Here is a 25,255-nt window from a genome sequence, read left to right on the forward strand (position 1 = left end):
CTTCTCCAATAACTCATCCTCCTCGCTCCGTGCAACTCCCCCCTTGCAGGTGTCCACAGACAGTGGTGGGATAGTGGTGGCGCCAACCCCCATAATTGCATGCAGCTCACGGTAGAAGTGGCATGTATGGGGCTGTGACTCAGAGCGCTAATTCCGAAATAACTGCATACTGTAGACCAGGTCAAAATCTCTGCCTTGAATGCCTTATAGTCTTATTTAGATATGACTTAGAGGCAACAAAAGCAGGATGGCGGGGATGGGAGATGAATCTTTTATGAACATGTGTGCAGCATGATGAAACAAGTTTTTTTAATATGCAAAATTTTTAAAAGACTTTTTGGTTCACTTCCTACAGGTATCAGAGTGTCCTTCAAATGTAGTTCTGTTTACTGGCAATTAATGTACAGTATGTTGAATTTTCATTAACTGTAAATATTCTTATGGCACCTCAAGACTTTTAAAGGTTAATCCATTTTTATTAATTTTTACAGTGCCAGAAGTGGGTTGAAGAATTAAAATTATTTTAAAGCCCAGAAATCTATTTTTGGCATTTTTTAAAATTAATTCTGTAAAGGATTTAAGGTTTAATATATTATGATCAGCCTATGGGAGATGGAATAGTGGGCAGCGTGCAGGTGAGACAATTAAAGATGAACAATAAATTCAGTTTATCACATGAGCACGTTGCTCTGCAATTTATAATATGAAGATTACCACCTTGTATGTGATATGTAGTGATATATCTTTTATTTTAAAAATATAATATTAAATCAACATCTAGGGATTCTTTTCAACATTTAAGTTTTACAACAATGTCAATGTGGTGACTTTTGTTGTTTTCAAGTACTGTAGTGGCATTACATTTTCAAGGAGAACAATTTACAAGGCAGTATTTTAAATATTTTCTTTTTTCACTGAGGATACTAAATTGGAATTGGTGGTATCATTTCTTCCTTAATTTAGTACTTTTGAGGAGATTGAATCAGATGCTTCTATTCATTTAAATTTGTTAGAAGGAATGGGAGGTCTGTTTTTGGAACACATTTAGAAGCACTTTTTAAAATGTCGTCTTTGTAATTGCACATCTCCATTTGCTTGGATGAAATGTCAAGAAATGTTTTATTATATGCAATTTTTACTTCATGATTATGCTGCTGTAAATCTGTTGATTAGTTTACTTGTTCGTTTGATAGTCAAACCATTGAATACAGCAAAAACTGATGCATCTCTGTTTCACTCCTTCAGTGGAACTCTGGAAGTTTCAGTGTCTCAGTAGGGGAAACACTTCAAAGGAATCCTGGGAGCAGAAACTGGTGTCTGCATGCACCACCCTAGGGAAGAATGCAGGGTCTGTTTTAATCTGCCTGGCCAGTTCTGCTGGTCAAGTGTGGAGGAGAGAGGGAGCCATGACACCTTAGGTAATCAGACATCATTATGTTTAGACTTGATAGATAGTTGGCATGATGGATTTGGAGCTGCTTTGTAATCTATGAATGAAGTACGTTGGCCTGATCATTAGGACATTTACTGTATGAATACAGTGGTTTAGTTTAATAGGGGGCAGTTGAGAAAATCAAGCAGGAAAGAAAAATAATGGCTCAAGATAAACTACTGTTCAGCAGACTCTTAAGAGTTGTTAAGAGACAATGCTAGGACATGAAAAGGCCTGGGAACATAGGAGGTCAGTTTACAAAGAAATGTTATTTCAAGAGAGGGAAGTAGTTGTTTGTGGGAACCAGAGTGAGACATAGACACCTACTAGGTCTACCTGAAGAAGTTAAGCCTGCCTAGGCTACCATCAGGCCATATTCAGACTAGGTAAGAGATTTGTGTGTGTAGACAGTTTGTAGCTTTAAAATCCTTTTCTTCTCTAACTGCTGTGTTCCGCCTGCAAAACAAACAACAACCTGTTAATAAGGCTGTTTTGTCACTGCTTACCACTGGTACTGGCTCCTAAAGGGAAGAACTGCAGGTGCTCAAACTCAGCTTGTCTTGCTGGACAAGCACAGATGATACACATAGCACTGGAGCCCAGGACAGAGTGGGAGAGTTGCAGAATTGCACCCCAGGAGAGGCAACGGTACAAGACCTGGCACCTGAGGGGGTACACTCTGAATGACAAAGGTGCAGCTAGCCCTGTAACCATGACACTGTACTGATCTATAAATACTGTTCATGACATTCAAGATTTCTAAATTCAGCTTTTTCTATTAGAAAACTCAACTGGGAAAGTAGCTGAGACACCAGGGAAGCACAGCTAAGTGCAATTTCTGCCAGGGAACACTGAAGAGTAAATTAATGCTTTCTCTTCGCCGCTGAACTGCCTGTCTGCCTCTTTCCAACATCAGTAACCTGACAGTGCAGCCCCTTTAACTTTTATTTATTTTAGATAATCCAAATGAGGAGATGTTTCAAGTTCCTTAATTCTGTTTAAAGGGAACTAAAGCTATGGACAACTAGTGACACCTTATAACTAACTGGTGTGTTTATTACATATTTTCAAAAAAACCTGTCCAGATTTTGGATTCCTTTCTAAATTAAAGCTTTTATTGTCTTTTTAAATAATTAAAAATAAATAATTAAATAAATTAAATAATTAAAAATAAGAGGGGACGCTTTGAATTTGCTTACATCCATTTTCATAGATTCATACGTTCCAAGGCCAAAAGGGACAATTGTCATTATCTAGTCTGACCTCCTGTATAGCACCTGCCATGGAATTTCCCCAAAATAATTCCTAGAGCAGATCTTTTATTAAGACATCGAATCTGGATTAAAAAAATTATCAGTGATGGAGAATCCACCACAATCCTTGGTAATTTTTCCAATGATTAATTACTGTCACTGTTAAAAAAATATTCCTTATTTCCAGTCTGGATTTGTCTAGCCAATAGACGATGTTATACCTTTCTCTGCTAAACTGAAGAGTCCATTATTAAATATTTGTTCCCAATGTAGGTTAATACAGATTGTAATCAGGTCACCCCTTAACCATCTCATTGTTCAGATAAATAGATTGAGCTCTTCAAGTCTAACACTATGAGGCATGTTTTCTAATTCTTTATTCTTGTGGTTCTTCTCTGAACTCTCTCCAGTTTACCAACATGCTTCTTGAATTGTGGACCCCAGAACTGGACCCAGGATTCCGACAGCAGTCACATGAATGTCAAATTCACTGGTAAAATAACCTTTGTTCTCCTATTTCAGAATCACTGGGATCACATTAGCTCTTTTGGCTACAGCATTTTCTTTTCTCAACCATCTCTGCATAATAGGCTTAGTACCTTTCCCTCATATCTGAAGAACTAAAGCCATTTTACAAAGGTTAATATTATTTGTCATTAATAGAGCTGGTCAGGTATTTTTAATAAAATGTTTTTTTAGTCAGAAAATGTAAATTTGTTGAAACCATGTATTTTCAATGGGAAGGATCAGATTTGACAAATCTTTATTTGGGAAGCTCTTGCAAAGCCAGGATAGAAATGTTGGTCAAACTAAAGAGAGATCATCCATCCCAGAAGTGCCAATAGCCTGGTTAGGATATTCACCTGGGATGTGGAGACCCACGTTCAAGTCCCTGCTCTGTGTAGTTCAAAGAAGGGACTTAAAGCCAGATCTCCCACTGTGACAATCAGAGTCCAGACAACCCAACAGGAGGCCAGGGGTCTGAGCCCCCAAGAATAAGCAATTGAATCAAGAGGTTGTATATAATGTTATTGTATATATAATATGCCAAGTAAGGTCTTTTATGAAAGCTTCATCATCCAGTCCAGAATGTTACAGCATGAGATGTGTACAGACTATAGTTATGAGTCTGTGTCTATAGAATAATATGCTCATGACTGATAATACAATTTCAAGTACACCTCACAGCAGGGAAGGGCCCATTCCAAGCCAGTTGTTTACACAAAACTATCTTCAAGTACCCAGCCATTGTCCAGCCAGGAAGAGACAATGGTGGACCATAAGTGTTAATGGGAAAACATCAAAACAACTTGAAACTGAAAAGAAAACTCTAGTCTTGGAAAACTGAGGGCATGTCTACTCTACAATCTTAAATCGACTTAGGTTACGTTGATTTATAGCCACTACAGTAATTACTGCGGTGGCTGATGTCCACACTGCCCTCCTTCCATCAGAGGTCCGTGTCCTTGCCAGGAGTGCTTCCACAGATGTGAAGAGGGCCCAGGGTCTCAGCTCTGCACAGCTCCCCACTGGAAGCCCAGCTGCCCCCCCCAGGCTTCTTCTCCCCACCCAAGCTGGGAAGCAGGTGGGGGAAAGTGCCTGGCGTCTCTCACCTCTGATGGGGAGAGCCATGCCTGGAGTCTGGTTATCTGCCATACTCCTGGTGGGGAACTGAGAGCTGGGGGTGGGGGCACCCAGGCTCCCTGCTGGGAGTGGGGAACCAGGACCCTGGGGGCAGCAGGGAGTGGGGAGCCTGGGCGGCAGCCCGAGTTGGGAACCCGGTTAGCAGCCCAGCTTGCAGTGGAGTCCCAGCAGCAGCTCTAGCTGCTTTATGTCAACCTAAGCCCTGAGCTATACTACATAGTTAGAGGAGCTAATTTCCCTCATCATAAATGACCACAGTCTGAGGCTTTGTCTACACTGCCACATTTATCAGCCAGGGGTGTGAAAAAAAACGCGCCTGGACTGACGTAAGTTTCACTGGCAAAAGTGCTGGTATGGACAGCACTATGTCGGCAGGAGAGCCTCTCCTGCCAACTTAGCTAATGCTGCTCATTGGGGTTGGTTTAATTATGTTGGCAGGAAAAGCTCTCTCCTGCTGGCAAAGAGTGGCTACATAGGAGACCTTACTGCAGCACACCTGTAGCAGTATAGCTGTGCCACTGTAAGATCCATAGTGTAGACATAGCTTAGAGAAGGGATAAAAACCCTGTAAACCTTTAAAAGGTAAAGGGGTATGAAGTGAAGGACATCCATAAACTGGGGGCCAAAATCTAGACTGGGTGCTATCTCTGGAACACTGGATCTCCTCTTTGATAGGGGTGGCTGGGAAACTGTTCAGAGGCAATAGACAATTTATATTAGAAAAGAGAATTTAGCTAATATAGAAGTACAAAGCCTGAAGCTGTATCTTTATTTATTTTCTGTGTAACTTGTATGACTTTGCTTTTCCTTACTATTTCCTCTTTGAATCTCATTTTTTTTCTATTAATAAACCATTTATTTTTACCCCAAGAAGGTTGCTTTTGTTCAGACTGTGTGGAGCGTGTGCACAAAAGTGAACTGATAAGTGCAGGAAAGGCCAAGTCTGGTAGTTAAGAACTTAGAGTAGACATATTTGGGCAGACTTGGGACCAGAAAGGCTATTGAGGAGGCAAGGGGTCTTGTTTAATGACAAAGTATGTGCATGGGGACGCGTGTATACTTTTTCTGCATTTTAGTCTTCTTAGCCCCACCGATCTGACAAAACGAAGAGAGAATGATCTGGATTCTTCAGCTTAGCTCAGCTTGGTTCCCCCCACCTCCCCTTCTGCTTCCACACAGACTCTCAGGAAGGTTTGATAAGGCTTTTGTACCATATCGTGGATACCATTCTGTTTATCAACCACCTCTCAATAATTCCTGAAACACCTACCCCATGGACAGCTTTCTAGAACCTGAAATAGTAAAATGTACTTACCGATCCATAATTTTTCCTGCTCAGAAGTGGGCATCTTGAGCTCCCTGAGCACCTGGGAAGTAGCTAGCCATAAAACAAATCTCTGCAAAGAGGAGGCAAAATTAAAACATCAGGAAAAATTCTCTTTTGAGGGTATTTTTGTTTGATTATGTTGCTTGTCTTTGTGTTTTGTTTGTTTGGGTTGCTTTTTTCTCTTGTTTTGCTTTTCTTCTTTCTGTCCCCACGATAGGAAGGGTTTTACTGAAGGAAAAGCAATGGACAATGCTGAACTCTTTGTTATGGTTTTTGGACAAACACAACACAACACATCAATTTTAAAATGATGGCTAGAAGAGTACACTGAAGACCAGGTAGCCAGATGGCAAGATTACATGAATGAAGTAGTACAGGAAATGACCTGATTGAGTGACCCCTGAGAAAAGGAGGGCAATCTTTTATAAAATGTGTGCATTTTTTTAATTATCAAATGTTATAAATGATCAACTACGGTGGTGATGAACAGAGATACAAAACCTATGGACATATTACGCCAGACTGTTTTATCTACCAACACCAATATTGGGGCAGCTCCATCAAACATAGTGAGAACAATCCTTTTTATCAATGTACTGTGTAGACTTTTTCTGAGCCTCAGGGTTACATAGTATTTGTGGTTAAAAGTCCAATAGCTATAGCGCCTTTGTGATGGTACCTCCCATAAGGCTTTATGGAAATATGCTTAGAATGCATTGACATGTGACTTGCCCATCTCCAGGTTTACCTGAAGGCAGATAACAGAAGTGTTCTTGTCTTTAACATTCAGGGCTTGGGCATGCTTGCAGCAGCAGCAGCAACACAACCTCACACCAGCTGCAGCCTGCGCTGGCGGCGCGCCAGCGCGCGCGCCAGTCAAGCCCCCAGCAGCGGAGGCCAGCGGCCGCGCCAGCGCTCCCCGCACAGGGAGCTGCTGGGAGCGCTGGGCTGGGAGAGTCCCAGCGCTGCAGCGGCTGCGCACACACTAGCGCTTCAAAGCGCTGCCGCGGCAGCGCTGCCGCGGCAGCGCTTTGAAATGCAAGTGTAGCCAAAGCCTCAGATGCCCAACTAAATCCAAACAAATGGGGTCTAAACCCAAATAAATCCGTTTTACCCTGTATAAAGCTTATACAGGGTAAACTCATAAATTGTTTGCCCTCTATAACACTGAGAGATATGCACAGTTGTTTGCTCCCCCAGGTATTAATACATACTCTGAGTTAATTAATAAGTAGAAAGTGATTTTATTAAATACAGAAAGTAGGATTTAAGTGGTTCCAAGTAGTAATAGACAGAACTAAGTAAGTCACCAAGCAAAATAAAATAAAATGCACAAATCTATGTCTAATCAAACTGAATACAGATAAGATCCTCACCAGTTCCAGAATGCTCCCTTTTACAGACTAATCTCCTTTTAGCCTGGGTCCAGCAATTGCTCACACCCCTTGAAGTCACTGTCCTTTGTTCCAATTTCTTTCAGGTATCCTGTGGAGAGGGGGAGGGGCGTGGAGAGGCTCTTTCTTTAGCCAGCTGAAGATCAAATGTAGGGGCCTCCCAGGGGTTTAAATAGACTTTATCTTGTGGGTGGAGACCCCCCTCCTCCCTCCTATGCAAAGTCCAGCTCCAAGATGGAGTTTAGGAGTTTCTTGGGCAAGTCACATGTCCATGCATGACTCACAGTTTTTACAAGTAGCGTCCATTGTTTACATGCTACCTTGAAAGTCCTCAAGTAGACTACTTATGTGGATTGGAGCATTCCAAGATCCATTGTCCTTTAAATGTTTCTTGATTAGGTACTTAATTTCAACATTCCTTTCTCCAGGAACTGACCAAATGCTCTACTAAGGTTATTTAGAAATTAAGCCAGTACACAGCCAACATTCATAACTTTGAATACAACCATGATACCTGCATACAAATAGGATGAATAGATTTGGTAGATCAAAACCTTTACAGAGATATGTTACATGACATATGTAGCATAAAACACATTCTAAGCATATTTCCATAAAGCCTTATGGGAGGTACCGTCACAGCCTTCTTTACACTTGTTGCTTTCAGCCCATACTTTTTTCCCATCCCTCTCTTTTGAAGTGCTTGCCATCTGTTTTTTTCTCTCCACTGTCCCTGCTCTGACTTTGATGCTTGGTCACATACTTATTATTACCTCAATCCCCTTCCCTCATCAAAGGCCACTTTGCTTCCCAAATTGCTGACCCATCTGATTTGTTGTCTTCCTCTCATTTCCTGTCTTAACAGCCTTGCTTAACTGCCAAACTCTACACAAACTCCCTTACTCACCATTACTTTCCATTTTGTCCATCACTGAATCCTCTCACTATGGCCACCACTTGATATTCAGCATTTCACAAGCCTCTGCTCTTCTCCATCCTTTCATGATCTTTAGCCTATCCACCTCCTACCTGTATACCTTTATCTCAGTATTATCTTCACAACTTTATCATGCAGCCTCCTATAGTGGAATGGTGTTTCACTTCCTCTCTGCCAAGCCCCCAACTTTTTCTCTTTCAAGTCCCTCTTTATGACAGTCTTCTTCCATGATTCTCTTTCCTTCATTGCTTTCCATAATCTTTGCTCACTTTCCCTTCCCTGAATAGTTGTCCCACGTCTTGCTTTGTTTCTTTGTCCTCTCATTCTTAGATAGTAAGCTCTTCAAGGCAAACAATATGTTTTAAATTTTATATGGCACTGCACCAAAGTATGATGTTATACACATGGGCTGAAATCCTGATCCCATTGACTTCAATAGGCCCTGGATTTTACCCATTATTTTTAATAGTAATAATGTGTTTGTAGTCTTCCATAAAAAGGCACTATAGAATTACATTAACAATTGTTTAAAATATGGTAAAATATTATACTACAAAGTATTTTCTTGTAACATTAAAAATATATAAAGCCCTCTAGTAGTATGAGCTCATGGATTATTAAAAAAAGTACAAAGTATCATAGAAGACAGTCCCCCAAATCTCTCTGCATTAAGCCATGCCTGCATAAATATTGATTACTCCTGAAAATTTTAATCTAGTTAGATGAGTGCAAGTATACAGTGACGTGAAGGTTTGTAACAGAGGTGCTCAGTTGTGCCAGTATATTAAGGGTTAGGTACTGTTTCCTTTTATAGATGCTGGGGGAGATTTTCAAACATGGCTATGGGATTGAGGAATACAAGTCCCACTGAAAAACAGCCCAGTGAGGCTTACTGAGGGTCAGACACTGCCTCCATTACTGATATGTGGTGAAATCCTGGCTCTAGTTGTTTTAACAGGAATTTCACCATTGACTTAAATGGAGTCTGGCTTTCACCCACTTTCATTGATGTCAGTGGGCTTTGGATCAGGGCTGTTGAATAATGCATCATTTGCAAATAGTCCTGTTGAAATCAATGAGACTGTTTGCAGAATAAGATATTCAATGTGGCAGGTGGCAGATTCTGACACTAGATAACAATTTTATTTATTTCCTAAAATTCTTGGCTTTTTAATAGGAGTCCACCAGAAAATCTCAATTGAATGTTTCCCACAGAAATGAAGACAAGATATCAGACAAAACACACCTTTAAATAGTAACCAAAGCCACCTAAAAACATACCATGTTCAATTAATTAGCTAATAATATAACATAGTAGGTGGTAAATGAGCTAATAAAATATGTAATATGATTCTATGTTGGAGTCCAAACCAAGAGTTAAAATAACATTTGTTTGTAGTAATTTGTATAAGCTGCCTGGCAGGTGGTGAGTGTTGTGCTATCCCTGAAAAATTATAGCAGGAATAATCTCATTATTAGTATCAGTAATGGAAGGATATTCTGTGAATCTTTTCCAGAACTCATTTTGTTAGGAGTGTTATAAACACACAGATCAGTGATAGGTATTACTTTAAAAAAACAAAAACAACAACAACGAAAACCCTAATGGCATCATTGCCAGCAAGTTAGCAATACACTGAGTAACTGCCCTGAAAAACAATTTCAGTGAAAACTCCGAAAATGATTTACAAAATGTTGAAACAAGTAACTTATACTGGTGCTACAGATTTTTAGAATAATAGAACAGAAAAATCACCATGACTGAGAAATCCAGCACAAAGACATACCATATGATTAGAAAATGCACACGAAAGGGTTTGTAACCTACAGAAATATTGTGAGGCAAAATCATCATATTGGGCTTGATTCTGTACCTCTGACTTTAATAGGACATTTCAGAACAACGGGCAGGATCGGGCTCACTTTAGATGCAGAACTTCTCAACTCGGACCACAGAATGAGTCACTGGCAGAGCTGGGAACAGATTCTAACTCTCCTAATGCCCTAGTCGGTGACCTATTCACTGAACCATAACACCCACCCAAATGAAAAAATATTGTTAACCAAACTCTTTTCCAGTGCCAAGAAAGGATCACTTTGAATTTTGGGAGAAGATTCCATCAAATTATTTAACTAGATTCATTTTGACTATTCCTACTTTAGGCCTCAATTCAGGAAAGAACTTAAACGTGTTTAAATCCAGCCCTATTCATGACAACATTTAAGATCATGCTTGTGTTTTAAATGCTGTCATGAATAGGGCTGCTTGCCCGAATTGGGGCTGTATAGAGGTAATTATTATCCTACAAATACCTTTAACCTAGTGGCTTCTTTACCAAGGAGCAACATTTTGTTATTCCTAAAACAATATATTTGTTTAGTGGAATACAGTTGATAGGGAATAACTCAAGAGGCAGGGTTATTACAAATGAGAGATAATGAAAAGAACACAGGATAAAGAAATCAGAAACTTGAATTAATCTGCTTAACTTCTTGGGTTGTATAATCAATGCTTCCTTCTTCCCCATGTAGAAAATATTAGACTGTTTAGCATGTAAAGAAAAAATTGGCCTCCTTGTGTTACGGAGGTAACTAGATAGGTAGGAAAAGTTTGGCCAAAAGTCCTGTCATGAGCACTCATATAATGCTGATTTATTGAATGAAATATGAAGACATTTTTCTGGAGCAAAATCACCTCCTGAGTGCAGATATAATGTAAAGGACAAGTAATGGCATACAACAAGCTCTTTAGCTACAATAACATGTTTCAGTGCTACTATTTATTTTGAGTATCTAAATATACATTCTGCATGCATTTCTTGTCTGCAAACATATATATGTTTTGAGGTTGTAACTTGAGTATCTATCTGGAAAAATGTAAACCAGAAGGATTTGAATATAAGCCAAATTTGGTGAAAGTAACACCAATACCTCCTCACCTACATTATTTAGACCAAATTTGAACTTGGAGCAAAATATATGATCCACTTTATAAAATGTGTGTGAAAGAGCTGGTGGGGAAGAATGGTTCAGACAGGGAAACAAGGGCTTATACTAGAAGTGGACATTTAATTACAGGATGCTAATGGTGACACTAATTGAAAATACATGAGAGGCAGCAGAAATGATATATGTCCACACACTGGAATGGCATGTATAGTTTGGGTACCTCAGTTCCAGAAATATTATGTCAGCCAATAAAAGGGAGATCATGGAAGAACAAAATATTATTAAAGTAGTATGGATTAATGTATAAAACAAAATTAACTGAAAGGCATATTAGTTAGATGAACAACTACTAAGGGGGAGGGAATATGTCAATAGCATCTGACAGGAGGAAACATCAAGGAGAGTGACAGAACCTTCTGACAATGTAAACTCTTAGACAAAGGAGTTGTTTCCCATTGGCTGAATCATATTACAAGTGGATTAGGAACAGCACTTGAGAACATATTGTAGAAAAAATTTCTATGGCTATGGGGCAGGGTATGAGTGCTAGAGTATAGATAAGATAACCTAGGTCTTTTCAATTTTTAATTAAATTAAATTAAAGTCAAAAGCAGATATCCTTTTTTGATTGCAATATGGAGTTAGGCATGTGATACATGAACTGAAAATTTAACCTTTAATGACAAAGAAAGATTGGGGCACTACAGAACTGCTTTCCTATTACTAACACAGCTATATCAACATTTGATTAGTTCACAGATTGTAACTGAATTAAAGCTTTAAAGTGAAATATATAGAGTATTGATTTTTCCTGTTGACTAATCAAGAAGCAACAATTTAGACGCTGAGAGAGAAAAAAATCTTTCCCGAAAATATAATTGATGTTAAAACATGGCATGGTAAGGCAATGACAAAATCAATAGTAGATGGATATCATGCAAGTCTGAATAATTTTCATTACCCTAAATTAAGCAGGTTAAGTTCTATACTGACTTACACGCCATATAACCTTGTGGATTTCAGAGTAGAATTTGGCCTAATACCTATAGACCCATCTACTTAAATGACACATTTTCTGTGTTTCTTCCTCACCTTGGGCCTGCCTTGATTGAAGTCATTTTCTCCACTGACATTAATGGAAGTTGGATCAGGTCCCTGCTTTTAATATTTATTGAGCAACTGTTTTGTTTTTTTTTCAATCTTGTTGGAAAAGGTAATGATTCCAAACAGAGATCCATGACATGATGAGGGCTAAGCCAATTCACCAAAGGACATACACACACACACTTAACTTTAAGTACATGAGCAGTCCTACTGAAATCAATCAATGGAACTGCTCATATGTTTAAAGTTAAATACATGCTTAAATGCTCTGCTGCATCAGATCGTAAGTTTAAAGAACAGATGAACACCTACATGACACATGCTTGCAAATTTCCCTAGTTGTAAAATATATATTTCTTCCACTGATATTTTAACTGAATTATTTTTCTGTAATATTTTTCTGTGAATCTACCAGATATTCCAAGGAAACTGGGTCACAGGCAGTCAAACCTAGTTGTCAGAGCAGAAGTCATGCCTAGTGGTCAGTCTGAATGCCAGAGCCCAAGGTAAAAGCAGAGACAGAATTAGGGATCAGAGCTGGAAGTCAGAATGAAAGTCAGAGTCTGGATGCCAGAGCGAAGGGTCAAGACAGTCAGCCCCACGGATGAGAGCCAAAGGTCAGAACTGTATTACTTATAGTCAGGGAAGGAAGAAGCATGGTTGCTTCCAAGGCAGGAGCAAAGCTGGGACAGGACTGGAACAAGGCCAGATTCAGTGCAGGATCTAGGCTGGAGCAAGCAGGAGCAGGGCTTGAAGTAAGGCAAGCCAAGGAAGGTAGAGAATCCACACACGTGTACTGAGTAGCCACTGATCCTCTGCGGCTGCTGGGCTTAAGAGCAAGATACCTGATGCCTTAGCCAATCAGGTGGTTCTCTTGTGGTCCAGCAGCACTCATAGGCAGAGTGAGATTGGGCAGGTATGGCTGCAGGCCCTCATTGCTCACACCAGATCATCTTCTGCATGGCCTTAACATCTAAAAGTGATAGGAAATCCAGTATGCAGGGCCGGCTCCAGACCCCAGCGTGCCAAGCGCGTGCTTTGGGTGGCGTGCCGCGGGAGGGCGACAGGTGGCTCTGGTGGACCTCCCGCAGATGTGCCTGCGGAGGGTCCGCTGGTCCCGCGGCTCCGGTGGACCTCCCACAGACATGCCTGCGGAGGGTCCGCTGGTCCCGTGGCTTCAGTGGAGCATCCGCATTTTAGTTGTCCTTCTCTGTACCTTTTCCAGTTCTAATATATCATTTTTTTAGATGGGGCCACCAGAACTGCACACCGTATTCAAGTTGTGCGCATACCATGGGTTTATATAGTGGCATTATGATATTTTTCTGTCTTCTTATCTATCCCTTTCCTAATGGTTCCTGACATTGTTAGCATTTTTGTCTGATGCTGCATATTGAGATGTTTTCTGAGAACTATCCAGAATGATTCCAAGATCTTTCTTCAGTGGTAACAGCTAATTTAGACCCCATCATTTTGTATGCATAGTTAAGATTAAGTTTTTCAATGTGCATTACTTTGCACTTATCAACAATGAATCTCATCTGCCATTTTGTTACCCCATCACCGAGTTTTGAGAGATCCCTTTGTAACTCTTTGCCATCATCTTTGGACTTAAATATCTTGAATAATTTTGTGTCATCTGCAAATTTTCCACCTTACTGTATACTCCCTTTTCCAGATCATTTAGGAATATGTTGAACAGCACTCGTCCCAGATACTACCTTTCTCCCCTGTGAAAACTGACCATTTATTTCCACCCTTTGCTTCCTATATTTGAACCAGCTACTGATCCAAGAGAGGATCTTCCCTCTTACATCATGACTGCTTAGTGTGCCGAAAAGCCTTTGATGTGAGACTTTGTCAAAATCTTTCTGTAAGTCCAAGTACACTATCCACTGGATCACCCTTGTCCACATGTTTGTTGACACCCTCAAAGAATTCTAATAGATTGGAGAGGCATGATTTCCCTTTAGAAAAGCTGTGTTGATTCTTCCCCATCACACTGTATTTATCTATGTGTCTGATAATTTTGTTCTTTACTATAGTTTAAACAATTGGCCTGGTACTGAAGTTAGGTTTACAGGTCTGTAATTGCCAAGATCACTTCTGGAGCCTTTATTAAAAATCAGAATTACGTTGGCTACCCTCCCGTAATCTGGAACAAAGTCTGATTAAATGATAGGACACCACAGCGAGTAGTTCTGCAATTTCATATGTAAGTTCCTTCAGAACTCTTGGATGAATACCATCTTGTCCTGGTGACTTATTACTGTTTAATTTCTGAATTTGTTCAAAAGCCTCCTCTACTGAAACCTCAATCTGGGACAGTTTCTCAGATTTGTTACGTAAAAAAAATGGCTTAGGTGTGGGAATCTCCCTCACATCCTCTGCGGTGAAGACCAATGCAAAAAAAAAAATTTAGCTTCTCTGCAAAGGTCTTCTCTTTCGTGAGTACTCCTTTAGCACCTCAATTGTCTAGTAGCCCCACTGATTGTTTGCCAGGCTGTCTGCTTCTGATGCACTTAAAAATGTTGTTAGTTTTTGTGTCTTTTTGTAGTTGCTCTTCAAATTCTTTTTTGGCCTGCCTAATAATAGTTTTACACTTGACTTGCAAGAGTTTATGCTCCATTGTATTTTTCTCACTAGGATTTTACTTTGAGTTTTTAAAGAATGTCTTTTTGCCTCTAACTGCTTCCTTTGCACTGTTGTTTAGCCATGGTGGTGGTTTTTTTGGTTCTTTTTATTTTATTTTATTTGGGGGTATGCCTCTGTGATGGTGTTTTCAATAGTTTCCATGCAGCTTGCAGGGTTGGATGGATCGGGAGTTGTGGAGGTGGGGCTGTTAGGGGTGTGTGTGTGTGGAGAGGGATTGGAGCCGCTAAGGGACAGGGAGCAGGGGGGGTTGGATGGGTCGGGAGTTCTAGGGGGGGCAGTCAGGGGACAAGAAGTGGTTGGATGGGGCGTGGGAGTCCTGGGGGGTCTGTCGGGGTGGGGTGTGGATAAGGGTCGGGGACGGGTAGGGTCCTAGGGGGCAGTTAGGGTGGGGGGGTCTCAGGAGGGGGCAGTCAGGAGACAAGGAGCAGGAAGGCTTAGGTAGGGGGTGGTGTCCTGGGGGGCAGTTTGGGGCAGGGGTCCCAGGAGGGGGCAGTCAGGGGACAAGGAGCAGGGTGGGGTTGGGGGTCCTGAGGGGGGCAGTCAGGGGGCAGGAAGTGAGAGGGAGTGGATGGGGCTCTCCCCCCCATCCTTTTTTGATTGTTGAAATATGATAACCCTAACTGTGGTGGGTTTCATTGGTATGTTCCCCCTGACAAAGAAGTTAAATTTAATTACAGTAGAGTTATTATTACCAAGCAGTTCAGCCATATTCATCTCTTGAACTAGTGCTCCACTTAGGGCTAAAGTAAGTGGTTGCGACTGATCTGCCATGGTTGGAGTCAGATAATGACTGCTGGGTTGGTGTAGCTGTACTGTGATTTTGTGGCCTTTCACATTGTCTTTTAATGTGTTTCTGATATGACAATAACTAATTGTTTCTAAAGGGGTCTTTCTTGTGTCCTAGCCAAGCTTTGTAGCTAAGCAACATTCAGAGATGAATACATTTCCTTTTCCTTTTTCCACACAGTGTGCTTCACCTCCTTCTTTGTAGTCTAATGACATTGTGTTTATTACATTTCAGTTATCACTACAGAAAATGACTATATTTAGACAAAAGTACCTTTTAAATCGTGAGCTTCAGATATAATTTGTTGAAGCCCTCAGTGATTGAATAAAAGAATGCCAGCCTGTCTACTGCATCAGATGTCCCATCAGAGATATGATAGCTGCTTTCAATATCAATGAATAATATACAGTGACATTTATAGATAGGAAAAAATTGAAGCAGATTTTATGTTGGAGGATATTAGCATGCAATTTGGAATTTACACACAACTTTTTATGGTGACTGTGCAGATCTATTCATAAATTGTTTTGCAAAACTTTTACAGTAAAAGTGATACATTAAACATCCTTCTCTTAGTTTAAAAACCTTTGGTCCAGATTCAATTCTAGAAAATGTCATGCCCTACCACAGTCAGCAGCAGTGGAGGAGCTATAGCAGGATCCATCCCACTAATGCTGCTCTAAGTCAGCCTGCTTCATCCTCACTGGAATTCAACCACTGCTGGGGACAAGCCACTTATGGAGGTCCCCTGTCCCATCAACACCAGTGGTAATGCTGTTATGGGGAAGTTAAGAGGGATATTTGTCCTACATAATATGAGGGAAAGGTTGCTAGAAGATAGAAGGTGGGTTTGCCTTGATGTAGGAAGGTGGTTTAAGGCACACACTTATGATGGGACATATTTCATTCAACTACTTGCGAGAGCCTCTCATGGTCAGAAATGGCTAGAGAATCTGATTTCTTCCCCTGGTTGCATTACTCTAAGTCCCTGGCCTAGTGACAGAAAGCAGAGTGGTATGGAGACCACTCTTTTTTGGGTAAGAGACTCATTAAGGTGTGGATTTTGCTTATCACTGAGGTGAATGGTTGTGGGGAATATATCGTAAGAGGTGAGAATCAGTTGTGGGAATTCCTGTTTAGGTTGGCTTTGGGACAAGTTGCGTTTGTGGGAGTGTTAGGATTAGGGTCAGCTATGAGAGATGGGAGTAAATATTCCGGGTGAAGATAAGCTTTGTATGTGCCCCAAAGGTCCTTATGCAGATGTTGTGTCTGAAATAGCCTAAGGCTATTGACCTTCAGGCTATGATGCAATGTTCAGTTTCATGGGGTTTTGAGGATGGAGATGTTTCGGGGCACAGCTTAGCAGTGGTACAATACTTGTCTTGATTCCTCTTTTACTATATAGAAAAATTGGTTAATGCCATATATTGTGAGGTTGCTTGTGGTTTGAGTTTTGTATATTTGATTTTTAAATTTCTGTAAAGAATGCCTGGACCTTGATATAGTTGCCCCCTTTTTATGGTTAGAAATCCAAATCAATAAAATCATTGAAGGCAACAGCAGCCACATGTGCATAACCAAAGCCAGAAGAAGTCTAACTAATGTCTTTTGGTTTGAGCTATTCAAATAATGGGAAGACAGATTCACAAATTAAACATCTTGAATTCAGTTCTATGGTATTTGTGGAGTCATAATATTAGTATGACTACGAGTATCAATGGAAATGTTTGCAACTCTCTAGTGCATAAGCTTACTGGCTGAAATGTTCACTGAAATAATAAATGAATGAACAGCAGTTTTTTTCTCTTTTGTTGCAAAAGTGCAGTATTCCCTGTTTGCCATTTTGTTTTTCACCCTCTTAATAAATTTCAGGTATGCAACCATTTAATTGAAAATATAGCACTTGACCAATCACATGCCACAAAATTTCAGAATAAACAGTTTGCAAACAATCCTCAATTACAAAAATTATTTGTCCGAATAATGTTTGGTGAATAAAAAACATAGAAATTGGGAATAGTTGTTAACGCAAAAAGGAGGACTAAATTTCACAGAATATTTTTTGTTGATTAATATTATGTGACTAATTTTATATTTAATCTGAAAAGAACCCAAGTGTTTTATGAACTGTGCCATATTAGCCCACTGATTTTAAAGAGGCACACCATTAATTTAAGAAAATAAATTCCTCTTTAGAAATTTGCCATAATACAATCCTATATACAATGTATATGAATTACTTTATCTAATATGTACCATTGATATTTAGGCACCTTTAATGGGAGTTTGAAGTGAAAATCAACAAATTCCAAGGCAACATTGCACAATATGGACAGCAAATATATAACAGGTCAGATTGTTCTCTCACAATAGCTCTATAAATCTATAAAGTAATTTCATGCTAAGTACAGTAATAGGGCTATTTCAAATTTACATTGACATAACAGCAAAATCTGGTATGCTGTATCCATTTGAAGTAGGGTGACCAGACAGCAAGTGTGAAAAATTGGGACAGGGGGTGGGGGGTAATAGGAGCCTATATAAGAAAAAAAAAACAAAATCGGGACTGTCCCTATAAAATATATAAAGTAGACAGGTTGTCTTTATAAAAATTTGGATATGGACTGTAGGAATAAATTCATTTGGACATGGATTGTCTATCTCTGTGCAGTGCCTGACACAACAGAGGCTTAATTAAATAGCAGCTGTTAGGTGCTCACCACTCTTGAAAATCAGGCCTCTCATTTTTCTGCCTGAATATGGATTTAGGAGGCTAATCTTAATCATCCATTTTTGAAAATCTTGGCCCTGGGGTTTTGATTTGAGGTTGTCTCTAGTGGTGACCAATATGTGTCTGGGAATTTGAATGAAACTTTATTGAAGAAAATATATGTTACCACCGCCTCTGATTTCTATTGTATGTTTTTAACATTTGTTCCAAGATGTATTCATTTTTTCAGTTGAACCATCTAATGGGATAAAGGATTGAATGATTTGTCTATAATAGCTCCCAAATCTATCTTTAGTCAATATGCTGCTGTTCTTTTCCCATTTAACTGTAACACCCTCTTTATTTTTGGTTCCAAGACTCATTAGTATACATTTGTCTTCATTTGTCATCTGCTAGCCAGGTGCCTTAATTACTTACATCATTATATATTGCATTGCTTTTCTTCATTTACTCTTCTTCCCAAGTGCATCTGGTCAAATAATAAAAACCACCCTGATCTGTGTGAATATTTCCATGAATAAAGGTATTGAGCTTAGTTAAATTCACTACAATTTGTGAGATTAGTTAGGTGTAAGAGTTTGGACAATCACTAGGTATTCATAAAAATGTTCAGAAATTATGACAGTTTTCATGAATTCTACCACAAATCATTACTCATCTAAAAACCTGTACTGAGTGCATTATTCTCCTCATTATTTGCTATTCATTAGTTATCTTTCTCCTTAAACTGATTGTTATCCAATCTGGGAGACAAAAGAATACTATGTAATTTAGGTGACCAATCAAACAACATGAATCACACATAGCACTAGTCAAAATGAGTACATCTGGAGACAGCCACAATTGGTCCATGAATGAAGTGTTAATTACAAGGAAGCTGGGGCTAAATTTGTAACAGTTTGAACAATTTTTAACTTATTTGTTGTATTCTGGTAGTACCTAGAAGCTCTGAAGAACATTAGAACATTACTACATTGGTGCTGTAAGTCCATATATTAAGAGACATTCCCTGACCCAAACAGCTTAGTATCTAAATCAGTGGTCCCCCAATCTTTTATGTTGCGCCCCCCTGACCCATAATATGATCTGTCAGTGCCCCGCCGGGGCCAGGAGCATGAGCACGGTTGGGGTTGAGGCTGCGGCCAGGAGCAGGGCCAAGGCCGGGTCTGGGGGTGGGGCTGTGTTCAGGGGTGGGGCTGGGGCCAGGATCGGATCCACGGCCAGAGTCTGGGACTGGGGCTGGCAGGCGGGGCCGTTGGCCAGGAACCAGGGGCCGAGGCCGGGACCACGAATTGGGGCAGGTCTGTGTCCGGGAGCGGAGTCACAGCCGATCTTCAGTTGAGACTGGAGCCACAGCCTGGGCTGTAGCTGGGAGCAGAGCTGGGGATGGAGTAGAGAGAGGGCAGAGCGGGGCTGGGTGGCACTCTCTCCCTGTCTCCCCCACCCCGGGAGCAGGGGAGGAGCTGGCCTGAGTCCCACCGCACCCCGCTAAACATTCCTCTGTGTCCCACAGTGTGGGGACCACTGATCTAAATAGACAAGACAGACAAGTGTGTGATGAAGGAAGTATTATTAGCCCAGTTTTACATATCCATACATTTCTATGGCCAGAAAGACCCATTATCATCATCTAGTCTGACCTTCTGCATAACTCAGGCCATACAATTTTACTCAGTCCTTCCTGTATCAAGCCCCATGACTTCAGTCTGAACTAGAGAAAATCTTTTTAGAAAGACATCCAATCTTGATTTAAAGACTTCAGTTGACAGAGCATCCATTACATCCCTAGGTAAATTGTTCCAATGGTTATTTATCCTCAGTATTAAAATTCTGTACCTTATTTCTAATCTGGAATTGTCTAGTTTCAGATTACAGCCACTGGATGTTGCTATGCCTTTGACTGCTAGATTAACGAGCCCTCTACTATCAGAAAACTCGCATGTATTGTAAATATAGGTCAGAAGTGAGTTAATTCTTAACCTCCTCTTAAACTAAATAGGTTGAGATTCTTTCGTCTCATTCAAATGGGAATTTTAAGCACTGATATTAAGTGACTTGTTCAAGGTCACACAGGAAGTCTGTGGCAGAGCCATGAATTGAACCCAGATGTGTTGAGTCCCAGTTCAGTGTTTTAACCACAGATTCATCCTCTTCTCCCAAGTAAGAGAAAGTACTGTCTCCAACTGAAAATAAGTATCCCTTTTACAAATAGGTGAGGCAGTTCAGATAAAATCAGAACAGACTTGACTGTAATCTGAGCCATTTTTGATGTTTGAAAATGTTTGGATTTTTTTTATCTTTATAAGTGCTTGTAATTCATTATTTCAACTAGAAAGAGAAACAGAAAGTCTGTTCTTAAAGCAAGCATTTATGTATTTTATTATTATTATTTTATTTTATTTATTAAACATTTATATTGTGGTAGCTTGGCTGAAGCATGTAGTTCTAGAAAACTCAAGTGAAAGCTTGAGTTCAGAAGGTTTAGAGACCCAAGAAGTTGTAATCATTTCTATAAATTTCAAATAATCTGTTTGGAATAGTTAAATGAGCCAAATACCCTAACTTTTCATCTCATTACTAGATCAAGGTGGGATCTGTGGATTTTAAAATAAACCTAGGCGCCAGGACCTCATAATCCCAAATCTGATTTTTGCCATTAACTCCTTTTGTACCTTTGCCACCTTCTGCAAAAGTACTAAGCCCTTTGCCTGACTCCTCTTGAAGGAAAAATGAAGCTGTAATCTCCATGACTCTTAGCTCAAACTTTAAAAAAAAAGTTTGCTGCTTTTGCAGGTTGCTTTACAAGAGAGAGGAATATAGTCCATCTTTGCAAAATTCACACCTGTTCCTACCTACACCTGTCACTTGTTCTTCCATCACCTCTCCAGTCACCCACTATTGAAACCCCAGCTATTCCAATTCCATAATTTACAGTCTGACATGCTATATAACTCTGGTTATCCTCATCATGGCTAATCTCAAGGCATTCCTTGGTGCACACGCTTTGGAATTTGCTAGTCTTCCATTCTGATATGGCCATATCAACAAGCCCACCAAAACTGAACCAGTGCTGATAGAAGCGGTTCCTGGGTTCAGCTTCCAATATTATCATTTCTGATCTTGTCCTGCTTCTGGATATGGAGCAGCTGATGAAGTCAACAGGAAAAACATAAATTGTGTTCTTTAGCTATCCTCAGCACACACAGTTCACTTATGTACAATGGCATAGGTATATAGACTGGCAGCTTTGAGCAAGCTTGATGTCATGATGTGCCCACAGAGGTTGCTGAAGGAGCTGAAACATGCTAGCAGCTGCTGCTGTACAAGTGCCCACATCTTTCAAGCGTTCTCCAGCATTGTCTATTACACTGCTCTAATACTTGACAGTTGCCAGCTGCTTAGTGTCCCATCTGGACAGGTTAATACTGAGCTGGCTGTAATCTGGAGCTGGAGGCTGCTTAATGATAATGACTAGGGACTTAGTTTTTTTCATATTATCAATCAGACCAATATGTATCAATTTAGGCCTGGCAAAATTGGCCATCAGATGCAGTGATTTACCAAAGTGAGCCAACAGGGCAATCTCATTGGCTTATTTGAGATCTTAAAGCAGAATAGTGTCCAGATCAATGTCGCTGACAGAGGCCTCAAGCATATCCATCAACCAATCAATGCTGATATTGAGCAGTATAGGTGACACAAAGCAGCTCTGCTGAACTCCCTTGGGTATAGAAAACCACGCTGTGTATCTGCCATTGACTCAAACAGAGCTTTCTGTGCCATTAGAGAGCTCTTCTATCAAAGTCACTATCTTCCAAGGATGTTGAATTGCTTCAGTAGATGCCACAGTCTTAGTGGATGAGCTTTGCTCTGCTTCTGCTCAAAAAGAGCAATAAAGCTGAATGTAGAAACTATAGAGATATTATGCTGTTGTTGGTCCCAGGGAAAGTCTTCACTTACATGTTAATATTTTGAATCAATGATTCACTTCGTGGCAATGGCTGGGATGCTCAGTGCGGCTTTAGACCTGGTGATTCCACTGTTGAGCAGATCTTTAGCATGAGACAGCTTTTTTAGAAGATGGTTGAATTTAATAAGACATGGTCAGTACTTTTTATAGACTTCAGTTAGGCCTTTGATTCAAGCTAGTAATTCTTGTTATTATATAAATCAGACAGATCCGTCAGGTGTTTACCAGAAGCATAATCTGCCCTGGAAAAAGCTGTAAAGAGTACTTGGGCTTTTATCTCCTGTGTCTAATTATCAATATTCTCCATTTAAGATGGTCAAAAATGCTTTAAAAGGTTCAGAAAATCATACTTTGGGAACTTCCAACTAGCAGTACTGTCCATTACAGATCTGTCAGGTTGTTCATCCTGAGCAAGTGGATGAGTGGGAGTTTTCAAGGTTGAAGTAGGCACCTTGCACGGTACATCACAAACAACCAAAAAGTGAAAAACTTCACAAGAGAGCCCCATGCTCCCTAAACTGCAATTATACTCCTTCCTCTCCTCCCCAGATCCCAAATGGTTAATCCTGACAGGCTAATGTCTGCAACTGAGTACAGACTCAACTCAGTGACTTCAGTGGAGCATACAAATTGTAATTGCCTCTGAGAGAATGAAATTATTCCGGTCTCATTAAAGTCTGTCCCACTAGATTTCTGCTGCATACACAAATTCAGAAAGCTCACAGGCTTGAGCCAAATAAGCTAGTGATGTGGGAAGAGGAATCCACTGATGGATAGTAATCATCACTCAGATGCAGGCTGGGGGCGGGAGGGAGCACATGAAGCGTATCTAAAATTTGAGATTTAAAAAAAAAATTGCTGGAGTCTGATGTTTTTAGGATTAGTCCTTCAAAAATTACCCAGGAATTTCCAACACACTAAATTAATAATAATAATAAACTGTGAATTAATTAGCTGGATAGAGGAGGAGGGTATACCGGTAATTCTTTTTCAGAATGACTCCAAACATTAACCATGGAATTTTTGTTATTGTGACAAATAAAATGGATAAATAAGGTACAAACATAGATTTTGATCCAGAACTCATTGAAGTCAATGGAAAGACTCCTATTTACTTCACACTAAGTCATGGATGGTAGTAGGGGACCTTGAGTGGATTGTTCTCAATGTGGTCACTATTTATCACTGTATATAGCCTTTCTCTACAAACTGAAAGCTCAGCTCATTTGATAAACATCCATTCCAAATGCTCCTAAAAGACATTCTCTATCAGGCATAAAGTACTGTGAATCATTTACTCTTCATCTTTTCTTTGTTCATATTGAGTCCCCTCTGCTTCTCTAATAAGCATTTTTCACCGCAGACTGTAATTGCATAAATAATTTCTTTGGGGATAAAAGCTAAATTACAATTTTAAGAGGTTCTGTAAGCAAGTATTTTAATATTTAAATACATTTCAGCTAGAAGGCAATTAGATCCAAGAATCTTTGATACAGTGATATTGATTTGTTCAGCTGCTATACGCTGAATGTGTAGCACTGCTTTTTTATGTAGTTGATTAGAAAAAGCTCTGGCTCAGCTGGCGTTATTTTTCAAATGCTTGACAAAATGTTTATGGCAATGGACAATGGATGATCTTAAGGGAACTGTGGTGTTAATTTCAATTTGTTCTCATTTATTTTGATGCTACATTTAGGACTATGGTAGTTGCAAAGACTTATGCTTCAAAAGAATATTGTGATGAAACTTCCAGAAAATGAAACATATCAAATAATTTCATTAAGAAATAATAAATAAATGCAACACACACTGAAATTATGCCTGAGTGAAAAAGAAAACATGAACTCTATGGAAAATAAACCTCTAAGGCTCCCCCAGACTGGATGAAACCATAAAACCATGGCTGGAACATTCTCAGCAAGCTTCCAACTGACTTTCAATTATATAACTGTCATTCACCATCTGTCAGCTCCCCAGATCTGGTCATTTATCTATATGATGAGTCACTATAGGGAGCTGTCGGTATCACCATTACTTTATTTAATGAGCACCTTGTCTATTTGCACCCTTCCTGACAGTTTGTGTCCATATCATTCATTCATTGTCAGCTTACCATCAACATAGCGGGGAATGCATCTTATGCAGCTATCTCATTACAGTCTGCTGCCATTGTCAACACTCATTCCGTTAATATAGGCACTGAATAAATGCCTAGTCAAGTCCATTCTTATTGCATAGACTGAAACTCCAATAACTAAAAACTCCCTGTAAACAATAGACTCTTTCATGACACACTTAAATTATAAGAATTTGAAACTTGCCCAGGGGGAAAACAAGAAGTTCCTTTTGATCTTGAATCATATATAACATGCAAAGCAAAAAAGATACATTGACTCAGATAGTTCCCTACAGTGGAAAAATGGCAAGATAGGCTGGGGTGAGGAAAAATCCATGAAGTTCCTTTCAGTCATGTCCAGCGAGGGATAGAATTCCCATCCTCTCCTTTCTCCCCAGGAAGGAGATCCTGAAATCCATGTAAGCACTTTGGGGCAGGGTTCATGATTCTGAAATGTATTTGTACAGTACTTAGTACTCCGGGGCTCTGACTGGGACTTCATAATAATAATTAATAAAAATAATAAGCACAGGCTGGACACTTGCACAGAGGTCTTATACTTCTCTGAGTTCTCATTCACCCCTTATGGCTCCTGGGAAAATGGGTCCACTGAAGTGATTGTCTAACTATTAGATTGTGAGCTTTCTGGGTCAGGGTCTTTCTTTGTGTTATTTGTTAAAACCATGATTAGTACAGTGCAGCTCTGGTCCTTGATTAGGATAGTTAGGTGCTACCACAATACTTGTTATTGAAAATAGTAATAAGAAGGGATTTCCTTGGCTACTGATGCTCACAGGATCCTCAATAGATGTGTGGTGATTTGACAGTATCTTGAGAGGCTAGTTTGTACGTTTTCTGTGCTCGAGTATCAGTGAGGTGCTTGAGGGTCCATAAGGCACTGAAGGTGTTCAGGGAATTTTGTGTGACCTAGCAGGATTTGGGCGACCAGTTTTTTG

The 25,255-nt window shown here is 39.9% G+C and overlaps 2 long non-coding RNA genes across 3 annotated transcripts in view; one reads left to right on the forward strand and one right to left on the reverse strand.

The window, feature by feature from the left end:
- LOC120405764 overlaps window positions 1-25,255 on the forward strand; it is a 156,930-nt gene that overhangs the window by 57,106 nt on the left and 74,569 nt on the right. The window contains exon 2 of the long non-coding RNA XR_005598840.1: window positions 3,096-3,178. This is a non-coding gene — a long non-coding RNA (uncharacterized LOC120405764). The remainder of the gene's footprint in view (window positions 1-3,095; window positions 3,179-25,255) is intronic.
- Window positions 1,227-24,360, reverse strand: LOC120405765. Of its 2 annotated transcripts, XR_005598842.1 has the most exons (4): window positions 24,297-24,360; window positions 5,645-5,726; window positions 1,760-1,888; window positions 1,227-1,331 (listed from the first exon to the last, which is right to left on the reverse strand). It is a non-coding gene; the product is annotated as an uncharacterized LOC120405765 (long non-coding RNA). The 2 variants fall into 2 exon arrangements; XR_005598841.1 differs by lacking the exon at window positions 1,227-1,331 and having other exon boundaries at window positions 1,693-1,888.

This window comes from Mauremys reevesii, linkage group 5 (genome assembly GCF_016161935.1).
Source record: "Mauremys reevesii isolate NIE-2019 linkage group 5, ASM1616193v1, whole genome shotgun sequence".
Lineage (NCBI taxonomy): Eukaryota > Metazoa > Chordata > Testudines > Geoemydidae > Mauremys > Mauremys reevesii.